Source organism: Megascapheus bottae, unplaced genomic scaffold (genome assembly GCF_031878675.1).
Source record: "Megascapheus bottae isolate mThoBot1 unplaced genomic scaffold, mThoBot2.hap1 HAP1_SCAFFOLD_157, whole genome shotgun sequence".
Taxonomy (NCBI): Eukaryota; Metazoa; Chordata; class Mammalia; order Rodentia; family Geomyidae; genus Megascapheus; species Megascapheus bottae.
The window spans coordinates 201,558-217,080 of NW_028327648.1; positions in this window are offsets into that span (position 1 = coordinate 201,558).

Consider the following 15,523-nt stretch of genomic DNA (forward strand, 5'->3'; position numbering starts at 1 on the left):
TTATAATACCTAAATTATCTTCAGCCCCGGAAATTCTCTCCTCTGCATTGTCTATCCTGCTATTAAAGCTATCTACTTTATTTTTCATCTCCCTTGCTTCTAATTGCTCACTTTTGATGCCTTGCGTCTCTTGTTTTACATCATGTATGGATTTCTTTATCTCCTTGATTTCCTTTTGAGTGGTTAGCTCAGTAGCTTTATTTTCTTTGGACATTTGCTGGAGTTTGGTCACGTTTTTATTTGTGGATCTATGAATTCATCCATCTTTCTTTGAAAAACCTTTATTATGGCCTCCTTTATGGCTTCTTCTTTTTCACTTATCTCCTTGATTTTGCTTTCCTCTTGTTCAGCTATGGCTTCCTCCATTATCTCTTTTTTATATTTTCACATTTTCCATTAATGATGTTTATCAATTGCATTTGTGTAGCACTTGGAAGACTCTCCTCTAGGTTTGCCAGTGACTGTTCCATTGTCTATTTACATTGGGTGGGGGATGTTGTTTCCTGATTTGACATTTTTCTTGAGTTTCTTGTTCTGCCCATTTGAAAATGGGAGCAAGATTACTACTAAATACGATTATAGTTTTTCAGATATAACCAACCTAGACCTCTGTAGCTGGCAGACACTAGATGTTCACAAGTTTTGATTTGTATTATCACTCTTTCTTTTTGTGCACTTACAGACCAGTCTAACACAACCACTGATAAGTGATTTATTCACAAAACAATGAGCCTCTCAATCCAAACTCTTTTGCTTTTAAGTCCCTCTGAGCCTTGAGAATAATTAACCACCTACATATACAATATTGCTCAACAGCCATCAAGTGTAGATCCGTGCAGTATAAGGGTTGAAAGACCAACAGAGGTCCAGAGATAGAAAAAAAGAATGAGAGAGGTCAGGGGAGGTACAAGAGGATTAACGTAGGAGTGTAAGAATATTGTAGTCATGAAGAAAAGGTATAGCATAAGAATAACTGACCTAAGTTGGTAAGTAGGTAGCATATTTGAGTACAAAGTTTGGAAAGTATTAGAATAAAACTTATGTGTTGCTGCACGACTAGCTCTTAGCCCAACCAGTGGCCTCACAGTAGACCATGGGATGGATCTGTTTTTCTTGTCTACGTTGAGGGAAAGGGGTATTTCACAAGATGCAGAAGCGAAGATTTCAGAAGGAAATGCTGTGAGTGAATTAGCTCGTAAAAAGCATTTTTATTTTCTTTTATCTTTCTGCCAGTCTTGGGGCTTGAATTCAGGGCCTGAGCATTGTCCTCGGGTTTTCTCAAGTCTAGCCCTCTGCCACTTGAGCCACAGTGCCACATCTAGATTTTCTATCTATGTGATACTGATCAATCAAACCCAGATCTTCATGGATGCTAGGCAAGCACTCTACCACTATGCCAAACTCTCAACCCTGACATAGTAATTATAAAGTCATCATCATCATCATCATATCCAAATATTCTTTCTCCTACAAAGAATGAACACTTAACTGTGTCTAATGCTTTTTTTTTAATTTCACTACTTCTTCTGTGTTTTTCCCTCTTGCATTTTTTCCACATGACAGCAAAGCTAATCATCAGAAAAAAATTGATTAGGATACAGAAACCTAATAATATCCTAGTAGATTGACGTCAAAAATATGTGCAAGATGCCCTGTATGTTTCACCTAGTGGTAGAGTACTTGGCTACCAAGCAAAAAGACTCAGGTTTGATTCCTCATTACCACATACATAGAAAACGCTGCAAGTGGTGCTGTGGCTCGGTGGGACAGCTAAAGCCTAAAGAAAGCCCAAGAACAATGTTCACACTCTGAGGTCAAGTCCCTAGACTAGCAAAAACAAAAAAAATTCGACAAGGGGCAAAATGCAGGCAGAGAAGGCACTGTGAAGCAAATGTTTTGTAAAGGATGAGGGCAATATTGACCCTTAAGTTTGGATCTTACCTAAGAATGGCTCCTTGAGCCTGAGACCAGACTGGTAGTTGGGCTTAGTGGAAGACATTGGGATTGGACAAATAAGGTGTGCTGTTTATTACATCCACATGTATATTGTGAGATTGGAGGAGATGTTCAGCCTCGAGTATGTCTTTGGTGAGGTCTTTTGTGAGCAAGGATCTTTGGTCATTGGGCCCTGAAACGTGACCCTGCCTCCCTCACAATGGAACCGAATATGGAACCCTGGTAACCAAGCCACTGTAACTAACAACCAGCTCAAGCCAGCTCACTTGGCCTGTGGCTCAGGAGGAAGAAAGATGTTGCTGTGCTGTTGCCAAAGGTCAGGAAACTCGAGTCTCAGGCATGGAAGTTGTGGATGTCTTACTCGAAGATGTACATGCTAGATCATTGCCAAGCCACAAATCCAGTATAACAGAACTTTCTCTAAGAAGAAGGCCAGGAAAATCCAGGGCAACCAGATGAGGTAAATTTCTAAGAAGAAATGTATTTGACCCCATCAACCTCCCCACACACTACAACTTTCTTTTTTTCCATTTTTTTATTATAATTAGTAACAGGGTTAGATGATATTTGCCAGATAGAAGGTGCATTAATTCACATACATTGATACCCTTTCACATGTCTTGGTACCCATTTCCCACCAACCCCACACCCCACACCCGTCTTGATTTTCCCCCCTTCCCTATAAAATTTCAAATATCCAAATACAAATAAATTCAATATATAAGATAAAGTGAAATACTAAACCAATATGGGATAACCAAGGGACAGCAACGAGATGAGAGACAACATAGTACATTAAGGACAACAATCATTCATTATATGGCTTCTGTGTCAATATCCTGGAGATCCTTTCAATTAGCTTCACACTATATGGCCTTATATATGGCCTTTTGCTCTATTGACAATCTCTGCTAGTAGAGCCCAAGGTTTCTACTGATTATGACGAATGAGGGAAACCACTGAGCCTAAGTTCCTTTGAGTCTGGCTTACTTCAGTTAATATGATTTGTTCTAAGTCTTTCCATTTCATAACAAATGGGGCGATGTCATTCTTTCTGACAGCAGCATAGAATTCCATTGTGTACAAATACCACAACTTGTTGATCCACTCATCCACTGAGGGACATCTGGGTTGGTTCCATATCTTTGCTATGGTGAATAGTGCTGCAATGATCATTGTTGTGCTAGTGTGTTTAGTATGCCCTTGTTTCTGGATTGTTGGGTAAATGCCAAGTAGTGGAATTGCTGGGTCATAGGGGAGTTCTATGTTTAGCCTTTGAGGCACTGCCACACTGCTTTCCATAGTGGTTGAACGAGTTTGCACTCCCACCAACAGTGTAGTAGTGATCCCTCCTGGCCACATCCCCTCCAGCATCTGTTGTCATTCGTTTTCCTGATCCTGGCCATTCTAACTGGAGTGAGGTGGAATCTTAGAGTTGTTTTGATTTGCATTTCTTTTATGACCAGAGATGTGGAGCATTTCTTCATGTGTCTATAGGCCATTTTTGTTTCTTCTCCAGAGAAGACTCTCTTTAAGTCTTTGGTCCATTTTTAATGGGATGGGTGTTTCTTTGGAGGTTAGTTTTGGAGTGATTCAATTTTTTGAGTTGCTGATATATTTTAGATATGAGGCCTTGGTCCGTTGTTTGGTTGGTGAAGATCTTCTCCCACTCTGTAGGCTTCCTGATTAGTTTACTAGCTATATCCGTTGCCATACAAAAGCTCTGCAGTTTAATGCAGTCCCACTTATCCAGCCTTTCTCTGATTTGTTGTGATTCTTGGTCCTTATTAAGAAAGTTTCGACCTGTGCCAAGGAGGCCTAGTGTATCTCCTATTCCTTCCAGTAAACTTTTCAGTGTGTCAGCTTTTACCTCCAGGTCTTTGATCCATTTGGAGTTAATTCTAGTGCAAGGTGACAAAGAAGGATCCAACTTTAGTTTTCTGCAGGTGCTTAACCAGTTCTGCCAGCACAACTTGTTGAAGAGGCTATCTTTCTTCCATTCTATATTTTTGGCTACCTGGTCAAAGATTAGGTGGCCATAGGTCTGTGGTTTAATATCTGGGTCCGCAGTTCTACTCCATTGGACTTCAGGCCTGTTCTTGTGCCAGTACCAAGCTGTTTTGAGAATTATAGCTCTGTAATAGAGTCTTAAGTTTGGAAGTGAAATTCCTCCAGCGCTGTTCTTTCTGCTAAGAAGTGTTTTTGCTATACGGGGTCTTTTATTATTCCATATGAAATTTTGAATTGCCTCTTCTAATTCTTTAAAGAATGACATTGGGATGTTGATTGGTATTACATTGAATTTGTAGATAGCCCTTGGCAAGATTGTCATTTTCACAATGTTGATTCTTCCAATCCAGGAGCATGGGAGGTTTTTCCATTTCTTTAGTTCTGCTTTAATTTCCTTTTTTATGGTTTTAAAATTTTCATCTAAACTGTCCTTTACATTCTTAGTTAAGCTAATTGCTAGGTACTTTATTTTCTTTGAGGCTATTGTGAAAGGATTTTCTTTCCTGATTATTGCCTCGTTCCTCTCAGTGTTGGCGTAAAGTAAGGCAGTTGATTTGTGAGGGTTGATTTTATGGCCTGCTACCCTTCCAAAGTTTGAATCAGCTCAAGGAACTTGGGAGTAGAGTCTATAGGATTCTTTAAATACAGAATCATGTCATCTGCAAAGAGGGATAGTTTTATTTCCTCTTTCCCTACTTGGATCCCCTTTATGCTTGCTTCTTGCCTTATTGCACTGCCTAGGAATTCTAGTACTATGTTAAAAAGGAGTGGAGAGTGTGGGCATCCTTGTCTCGTTCCTGATTTTAGAGGGAATGGCTTTAGATTTTCACCATTAAGTATAATACTAGCAGTGGGTTTCTCATACACAGCCTTTATTACATTGAGAAATGTTCCATGGATTCCTAGTTTCTCCACATCTTTTAACATAAAGGGGTTTTGGATCTTGTCAAATGCCTTTTCCGCATCTATTGAGACAATCATGTGATTTTATCCCTGCTCCTGTTGATGTGTTGAATTATATTAACTCATTTGTGTATGTTGAACCAGCTTTGCCTCCCTGTGATGAATCCAGTTTTATCACAGTGTATAATTTTTTTGATGAGTTGTTGTAGACGGTTGGCCAGTATTTTGTTGAGAAGTTTTGCATCGATGTTCATCAAAGAAATGGGTCTATAGACCTCTTTCTTTGATGAATCTCTGTCTGGTTTGGGGATGAGGGATATACTGGCTTCACAGAATGAGTTTGGTAAAGAACCTTCATTTTCAATTTCGTTGAAGAGCCTGAGGAGTATTGGTGTGAGCTCTGCTTTGAAGACCTTATAGAATTCAGCTGTGAATCCATCTGGCCCTGGGCTCTTAAGTGGAAGTTGTCTAATTTCCATTTCTATTTCAGAGCTTGAAATAGGCCTGTTGAGTTGGGTTAGCTCTTCTTGGTTCAGTGTGGGTATGTTAATATTGTCTAGGAATTCATCCATTTCTTCTAGATCGCAAATTTGTTGGTGTGAAGGTTTGAGAAGTATTCCCTCATGATATTCTGGATCTTGGTAATTTCTGTCGTGATATTACCATTTTCATCTGCGATTTTGTTTATTTCGATATGCTCTCTTCCTTTTTGGTAAGATTTGCTAAGGGGTTGTCAATTTTGTTAATTCTTTAAAAGAACCAACTCCTTGTTTTGTTGATTCTTTCTATAGTTTTTTTTATTCCAAATCATTTAATTCTGCTTTGATTTTAATAATTTGCTTTCTCCTAATGGGTTTAGGGTTGGTTTGTTGCTCTTTTTCCAGGAGGTTAAGGTGAGACATTAACTAGTTGTTTTGCCATTTTCCCAACTTGCTGTTGTAGGCACTCAGGGCTATAAATTTTCCTCTGAGTACTGCCTTTGTTCTGTCCCTAAGGAGTTGATATTTGTGTGCTCCTTATTGTTCAATTTCATAAACAGTTGGATATCTGTTCTGATCTCTTCGATTACCCATTGTTTTTGATTCAACAATGTGTTGTTCAGTCTCCATGAGTTACAGGGTTTTCTTTGGTGGAGATGTGTGTTCAGCTCCAATTTGATGCCTTTATGGTCTGAGAGTGTGCATGGAATAATTTCAGTGTTTCTGAATCTGTCCAGGTTTGCTTTATGGCCTAAGATGTGGTCTATTTTGGAAAATGTTCCATGTGCTGCTGAGAAAAACGTATATTGTGGTGTTACTGGGTGGAATATTCTGCAGATTTCTGTTAGATCTAGTCGGTCTATATAGTTGTTCAGTTCTACGGTTTCTCTTTTGAGTTTTTGCCTTGTTGATCTGTCCATAGGTGAGAGTGGTGTGTTAAACTCACCAACAATCACTGTATTTCGATCTATGTATGGTTTCAGTGTAAGTAAAGTTTGCTTGATGAAGTGTGGAGCTCCGGGATTGGGTGTGTAAATATTTAGGATCGTTATCTCTTCCTGGAGGAAAGATCCCTTTAGTAGTATGTTGTAACTTTCTTTGTCTTTTCTTACTAATTTTAGTTTGAAGTCTATTGTATCTGATATGAGGATGGCAACTCCAGCCTGTTTATGGGGGCAGTTAGCTTGATAGAGTTTATTCCAACCTCTCACTTTCAAAAGATGATTGCTTTTGGTTAAGATGTGTCTCTTGAAGACAGCAGAACGATGGCTCTTGTTTTTGATCCAACTATACAGCCTATGCTGTTTAATTGGAGAGGTAAGTCCATTGATATTGAGAGTTAGGATTGAGAGATATTTATTAGTTCCTACCATTTTTAAAAGCTTTTAGTAGGGCCTGTGTCTTGACAGTTCTTGTGGTACTTAGATGGTATGCTGTTTAGGTGCCATTTCTTTCCCTATAATGCATTTATTTTGGTTTTGTATGTATAGAGCATCGTTGAGAATTCTCTGTAGTGTTGGTTTTGTTTCGACATATTGTTGCAGCTTTTCCCTGGAATGGAATGTTTTATTGTTCCCTCAGTTTGAATGAGAGCTTAGCTGGCTACAGTATTCTTGGTTGGTAGTTATTTGATTTAAGGGCATGACATATATGCTTCCAGTCACTTCGTGCTTGCATGGTCTCTGCTGAGAAATCTGGGGTTATTCTGATTGGTTTGCCTTTATAGGTTACTGATCCCTTTTCCCTGGCTGCCTTTAGGATCTTTCCTTTCGTTTCTATTGATCCAGTTCAGATCACAATGTGGCGGTGGGATGTTCTTTTCTGGTCAGGTCTGTTTGGGGTTCTAAAAGCTTCTCGTATCTGGATGGGCCTGCCCTTCTGGATATTTGGGAAGTTCTCTGAGATGATTCCCTGAAGTATATTTCCAATACCAATGACCCCTTTCTCCACGCCCTCCTCAATACCAACTAGCCTTAAATTAGGCTTCCTAATTGCATTTTGGACCTCTTGAAGCGCTCTCTCATATTTCCTAGATTTGGATTGACTCATTTTCTTTTCTTTCTCTATAATAACTAAATTATCTTCAGCCCCAGAAATTCTCTCCTCTGCATTGTCTATCCTGCTATCAAAGCTATCTACTTTATTTTTCATCTCCCTTGCTTCTAATTACTCATTTTTGATGCCTTGCATCTCCTGTTTTAGATCATGTATGGATTTCTTTATCTCCTTGATTTCCTTTTGAGTGGTTAGCTCAGTAGCTTTATTTTCTTTGACATTTGCTGGAGTTTGGTCCCGTTTTTATTTGTGGATTCTATGAATTCATCCCTCTTTCTTTGAAAAACCTTTATTATGGCCTCCTTTATGGCTTCTTCTTTTTCACTTATCACCTTGTTTTTGCTTTCCTCTTGTTCAGCTATGGCTTCCTCCATTATCTCTTTCTTTATATTTTCACATTTTCCATTAATGATGTTTATCAATTGCATTTATGTAGCACTTGGAAGACTCTCCTCTACGTTTGCCAGTGACTGTTCCATTGTCTATTTACATTTAGTGGGGGATGTTGTTTCTTGATTTGAAATTTTCTTGAGTTTCTTGTTCTGCCCATTTGAAAATGGGAGCAAGATTACTACTAAATACGATTATAGTTTTTCAGATATAACCAACCTAGACCTCTGTAGCTGGCAGACACTAGATGTTCACAAGTTTTGATTGGTATTAACTCTTTCTTTTAGTGCACTTACAGACCAGTCTAATACAACCACTGATAAGCGATTTATACACAAAACAATAAGCTTCACAATCCAATCTCTATTGTCGTTAAGTCCCTCTGAGCCTAGAGAATAATTAACCACCTACATATACAATATTGCTCAACAGCCATCAAGTGTAGATCCGTGCAGTATAAGGGTTGAAAGACGAGCAGAGGTCCAGAGATAGAAAAAAAGAATGAGAGAGGTCAGGGGAGGTACAAAAGGATTAACGTAGGAGTGTAAGAATATTGTAGTCATGAAGAAAAGGTATAGCATAAGGATAAATGACCTAAGTTGGTAAGTAGGTTGCATATTTGAGTACAAAGTTTGGAAAGTATTAGAATAAAACTTATGTGTTGCTGCACGACTAGCTCTTAGCGCAACCAGTGGCCTCACAGTGGACCATGGGATGGATCTGTTTTCTTCTCTACGTTGAGGGAAAGGGGTATTTCACAAGATGCAGAATCGAAGATTTCAGAAGCAAATGCTGTGAGTGAATTAGCTCGTAAAAAGCATTTTTATTTTCTGTTATCTTTCTGCCAGTCTTGGGGCTTGAATTCAGGGCCTGAGAACTGTCCTCGGGTTTTCTCAAGTCTAGCCCTCTGCCACTTGAGCCACAGTGCCACATCTAGATTTTCTATCTATGTGATACTGAGCAATCAAACCCAGATCTTCATGGATGCTAGGCAAGCACTCTACCACTATGCCAAACTCTCAACCCTGACATAGTAATTATAAAGTCATCATCATCATCATATCCAAATATCCTTTCTCCTACAAAGAATGAACACTTAACTGTGTCTAATGCTTTTTTTTTAATTTCACTAATTCTTCTGTGTTTTTCCCTCTTGCATTTTTTCCACATGACAGCAAAGCTAATCATCAGGAAAAAATTGATTAGGATACAGAAACCTAATAATATCCTAGTAGATTGACGTCAAAAATATGTGCAAGATGCCCTGTGTGTTTGACCTAGTGGTAGAGTACTTGGCTACCAAGCAAAAAGACTCAGGTTTGATTCCTCATTACCACATACATAGAAAACGCTGCAAGTGGTGCTGTGGCTCGGTGGGACAGCTGAAGCCTAAAGGAAGTCCAAGAACAATGTTCACACTCTGAGGTCAAGTCCCAAGACTAGCAAAAACAAAAAAAAATTCGACAAGGGGCAAAATGCAGGCAGAGAAGGCACTGTGAAGCAAATGTTTTGTAAAGGATGAGGGCAATGTTGACCCTTAAGTTTGGATCTTACCTAAGAAAGGCTCCTTGAGTCTGAGATCAGACTGGTAGTTGGGCCTAGTGGAAGACATTGGGATTGGACAAATAAGGTTTGCTGTTTACTACATCCACATGTATATTGTGAGATTGGAGGAGACATTCAGCCTCCAGTATGTCTTTGGTGAGGTCTTTTGTGAGCAAGGATCTTTGGTGTTTGGGCCCTGAAACGTGACCCTGCCTCCCTCACAATGGAACAGAATATGGAACCCTGGTAACCAAGCCACTGTAACTAACAACCAGCTCAAGCCAGCTCACTTGGCCTGTGGCTCAGGAGGAAGAAAGATGTTGCTGTGCTGTTGCCAAAGGTCAGGAAACTCGAGTCTCAGGCATGGAAGTTGTGGATGTCTTACTCGAAGATGTACATGCTAGATCATTGCCAAGCCACAAATCCAGTATAACAGAACTTTCTCTAAGAAGAAGGCCAGGAAAATCCAGGGCAACCAGATGAGGTAAATTTCTAAGAAGAAATGTATTTGTCCCCATCATCCTCCCCACACACTACAACTTTCTTTTTTTTCCATTTTTTATTATAATTAGTAACAGGGTTAGATGATATTTGCCAGATAGAAGGTGCATTAATTCACATACATTGATACCCTTTCACATGTCTTGGTACCCATTTCCCACCAACCCCACACCCCACACCCGTCTTGGTTTTCCCCCCTTCCCTATCAAATTTCAAATATCCAAATACAAGTAAATTCAGTATATAAGATAAAGTGAAATACTATACCAATATGGGATAACCAAGGGACAGCAAACGAGATGAGAGACAACATAATACATTAAGGACAACAATCATTCATTATATGGCTTTTGTGTCAATATCCTGGAGGTCCTTTCAATTAGCTTCACATTATATGGCCTTATATATGGCCTTTTGCTCTATTGACAATCTCTGCTAGTAGAGCCCAAGGTTTCTACTGATTATGACGAATGAGGGAAACCACTGAGCCTAAGTTCCTTTGAGTCTGGCTTACTTCACTTAATATGATTTGTTCTAAGTCTTTCCATTTCATAACAAATGGGGCGATGTCATTCTTTCTGACAGCAGCATAGAATTCCATTGTGTACAAATACCACAACTTGTTGATCCACTCATCCACTGAGGGACATCTGGGTTGATTCCATATCTTTGCTATGGTGAATAGTGCTGCAATGAACATTGTTGTGCTAGTGGGTTTAGTATGCCCTTGTTTCTGGATTGTTGGGTAAATGCCAAGTAGGGAATTGCTGGGTCATAGGGGAGTTCTATGTTTAGCCTTTTGAGGCACTGCCACACTGCTTTCCATAGTGGTTGAACGAGTTTGCACTCCCACCAACAGTGTAGTAGTGATCCCTCCTGGCCACATCCCCTCCAGCATCTGTTGTCATTCGTTTTCCTGATCCTGGCCATTCTAACTGGAGTGAGGTGGAATCTTAGAGTTGTTTTGATTTGCATTTCTTTTATGACCAGAGATGTGGAGCATTTCTTCATGTGTCTATAGGCCATTTTTGTTTCTTCTTCAGAGAAGTCTCTCTTTAAGTCTTTGGCCCTTTTTTAATGGGATGGGTGTTACTTTGGAGGTTAGTTTTGGAGTGATCCAATTTTTTGAGTTGTTGATATATTTTAGATATGAGGCCTTTGTCCGTTGTTTGGTTGGTGAAGATCTTCTCCCACTCTGTAGGCTTCCTGATTAGTTTACTAGCTATATCCGTTGCCATACAAAAGCTCTGCAGTTTAATGCAGTCCCACTTATCCAGCCTTTCTCTGATTTGTTGTGATTCTTGGTCCTTATTAAGAAAGTTTCGACCTGTGCCAAGGAGGCCTAGTGTATCTCCTATTCCTTCCTGTAAACTTTTCAGTGTGTCAGCTTTTACCTCTAGGTCTTTGATCCATTTGGAGTTAATTCTAGTGCAAGGTGACAAAGAAGGATCCAACTTTAGTTTTCTGCAGGTGTTTAACCAGTTCTGCCAGCACAACTTGTTGAAGAGGCTATCATTCTTCCATTCTATTTTTTTGGCTCCCTGGTCAAAGATTAGGTGCCCATAGGTCTGTGGTTTAATATCTGGGTCCGCAGTTCTACTCCATTGGACTTCAGGCCTGTTCTTGTGCCAGTACCAAGCTGTTTTGAGAATTATAGCTCTGTAATAGAGTCTTAAGTTTGGAATTGACATTCCTCCAGCGCTGTTCTTTCTGCTAAGGAGTGTTTTTGCTATACGGGGTCTTTTATTATTCCATATGAAATTTTGAATTGCCTCTTCTATGTCTTTAAAGAATGACATTGGGATGTTGATGGGTATTACATTGAATTTGTAGATAGCCCTAGGCAAGATTGTCATTTTCACAATGTTGATTCTTCCATTCCAGGAGCATGGGAGGTTTTTCCATTTCCTTAGTTCTGCTTTAATTTCCTTTTTTATGGTTTTAAAGTTTTCATCTAAACGGTCCTTAACATTCTTAGTTAAGCTAATTGCTAGGTACTTTATTTTCTTTGAGGCTATTGTGAAAGGATTTTCTTTCCTGATTATTGCCTCGTTCCTCTCAGTGTTGGCGTAAAGTAAGGCAGTTGATTTGTGAGGGTTGATTTTATGTCCTGCTACACATCCAAAGCTTTGAATCAGCTAGAGGAGCTTGGGAGTAGAGTCTATAGGATTCTTTAAATACAGAATCATGTCATCTACAAAGAGGGATAGTTTTATTTCCTCTTTCCCTACTTGGATCCCCTTTATGCTTGCTTCTTGCCTTATTGCACTGCCTAGGAATTCTAGTACTATGTTAAAAAGGAGTGGAGAGAGTGGGCATCCTTGTCCACTTACATTGAGAAATGTTCCATGGATTCCTAGTTTCTCCACATCTTTTTACATAGAGGGGTTTTGGACCTTGTCAAATGCCTTTTCCGCATCTATTGAGACAATCATGTGATTTTATCCCTGCTCCTGTTGATGTGTTGAATTATATTAATTGATTTGTGTATGTTGAACCAGCTTTGCCTCCCTGTGATTAATCCAGTTTGATCATAGTGTATATTTTTTGATGAGTTGTTGTAGACGGTTGGCCAGTATTTTGTTGAGAAGTTTTGCATCGATGTTCATCAAAGAAATGGGTCTATAGATCTCTTTCTTTGATGAATCTCTGTCTGGTTTGGGATGAGGGATATGTTGGCTTCACAGAATCAGTTTGGTAAAGAACCTTCATTTTCAATTTCGTTGAAGAGCCTGAGGAGTATTGGTGTGAGCTCTGCTTTGAAGACCTTATAGAATTCAGCTGTGAATCCATCTGGCCCTGGGCTCTTTTTAAGTGGAAGTTGTCTAATTTCCATTTCTATTTCAGAGCTTGAAATAGGCCTGTTGAGTTGGGTTAGCTCTTCTTGGTTCAGTGTGTGTATGTTAATATTGTCTAGGAATTTATCCATTTCTTCTAGATTCTCAAATTTGTTGGCGTAAAGGTTTGAGAAGTATTCCCTCATGATATTCTGGATCTTGGTAATTTCTGTCGTGATATTACCATTTTCCTCTGCGATTTTGTTTATTTCGATATGCTCTCTTCTTTTTTTGTTAAGATTTGCTAAGGGCTTGTCAATTTTGTTAATTCTTTCAAGAACCAACTCCTTGTTTTGTTGATTCTTTCTATAGTTTTTTTATTCCAAATCATTCAATTCTGCTTTGATTTTAATAATTTGCTTTCTCCAAATGGGTTTAGGGTTGGTTTGTTGCTGTTTTTCCAGGAGGTTAAGGTGAGACATTAACTAGTTGGTTTGCCATTTTTCCAACTTGCTGTTGTAGGCACCCCGCGCTATAAATTTTCCTCTGAGTACTGCATTTGTTGTGTCCCTAAGGAGTTTATATTTGTGCGCTCCTTATTTTTAAATTTCATAAACAGTTGGATATCTGTTCTGATCTCTTGGATTACCCATTGTTTTTGATTCAACAATGTGTTATTCAGTCTCCATGAGTTACAGGGTTTTCTTTGGTGGAGATGTGTGTTCAGCTCCAATTTGATGCCTTGATGGTCTGAGAGTGTGCATGGAATAATTTCAGTGTTTCTGAATCTGTCCAGGTTTGCTTTATGGCCTAAGATGTGGTCTATTTTGGAAAATGTTCAATGTGCTGCTGAGAAAAACGTATATTATGGTGTTACTGGGTGGAATATTCTGCAGATGTCTGTTAGATCTAGTTGGTCTATATAGTTGTTCAGTTCTAAGGTTTCTCCTTTGAGTTTTTGCCTTGTTGATCTGTCCATAGGTGAGAGTGGTGTGTTAAACTCACCAACAATCACTGTATTTCGATCTATGTATGGTTTCAGTGTAAGTAAAGTTTGCTTGATGAAGTGTGGAGCTCCGGGATTGGGTGTGTAAATATTTAGGATTGTTATGTCTTCTGGGAGGAAAGATCCCTTTAGTAGTATGTAGTAACCTTCTTTGTCTTTTCTTAATAATTTTAGTTTGAAGTCTATTGTATCTGATATGAGGATGGCAACTCCAGCCTGTTTATGGGGGCAGTTAGCTTGATAGAGTTTATTCCAACCTCTCACTTTCAAAAGATGATTGTTTTTGGGTAAGATGTGTCTCTTGAAGTCAGCAGAACGATGGCTCTTCCTTTTTGATCCAACTAGACAACCTATGCCGTTTAATTGGAGAGTTAAGTCCATTGATATTGAGAGTTAGGATTGAGAGATATTTATTAGTTCCTACCATTTTTAAAAGCTTTTAGTAGGGCCTGTGTCTTGACAGTTCTTGTGGTCCTTAGATGGTATGCTGTTTAGGTGCCATTTCTTTCCCTATATTGCATTTATTTTGGTTTTCTATGTATAGAGCATCTTTGAGAATTCTCTGTAGTGTTGGTTTTGTTTCGACATATTGTTGCAGCTTTTCCCTGGAATGGAATGTTTTTATTTTTCCCACAGTTATGAATGAGAGCTTAGCTGGCTACAGTATTCTTGGTTGGTAGTTATTTGATTTAAGGGCATGACATATATGCTTCCAGTCACTTCGTGCTTGCATGGTCTCTGCTGAGAAATCTGGGGTTATTCTGATTGGTTTGCCTTTGTAGGTTACTGATCCCTTTTCCCTGGCTACCTTTAGGATCTTTCCTTTCGTTTCTATTGATCCAGTTCAGATCACAATGTGGCGGTGGGATGTTCTTTTCTGGTCAGGTCTGTTTGGGGTTCTAAAAGCTTCTCGTATCTGGATGGGCCTGCCCTTCTGGATATTTGGGAAATTCTCTGAGATGATTCCCTGAAGTATATTTCCAATACCATTGACCTCTTTCTCCACGCCATCCTCAATACCAACTAGCCTTAAATTAGGCTTCCTAATTGTATCTTGGACCTCCTGAAGCACTCTCTCATATTTCCTAGATTTGGATTGACTCATTTTCTGTTCTTTATAATACCTAAATTATCTCAGCCACGGAAATTCTCTCCTCTGCAATGTCTAACCTGCTATCAAAGCTATCTACTTTATTTTTCATCTCCCTTGCTTCTAATTGCTCACTTTTGATGCCTTGCATCCCTTGTTTTAGATCATGTATGGATTTCTTTATCTCCTTGATTTCCTTTTGAGTGGTTAGCTCACTAGCTTTATTTTCTTTGGACATTTGCTGGAGTTTGGTCACGTTTTTATTTGTGGATTCTTTGAATTCATCCATCTTTCTTTGAAAAACCGTTATTATGGCCTCCTTTATGGCTTCTTCTTTTTCACTTATCACCTTGTTTTTGCTTTCCACTTGTTCAGGTATCGCTTCCTCCATTATCTCTTTCTATATATTTTCACATTTTTCATTAATGATGTTTATCAATTGCATTTGTGTAGCACTTGGAAGACTCTCCTCTAGGTTTGCCAGTGACTGTTCCATTGTCTGTTTACATTGGGTGGGGGATGTTGTTTCTTGATTTGACATTTTTCTTGAGTTTCTTGTTCTGCCCATTTGAAAATGGGAGCAAGATTACTACTAAATACGATTATAGTTTTTCAGATATAACCAACCTAGACCTCTGTAGCTGGTAGACACTAGATGTTCACAAGTTTTGATTGGTATTATCACTCTTTCTTTTTGTGCACTTACAGACCAGCCTAATACAACCACTGATAAGCGATTTATACCCAAAACAATAAGCCTCTCAATCCATTCTCTATTGTCTTTAAGTCCCTCTGAGCCTAGAGAATAATT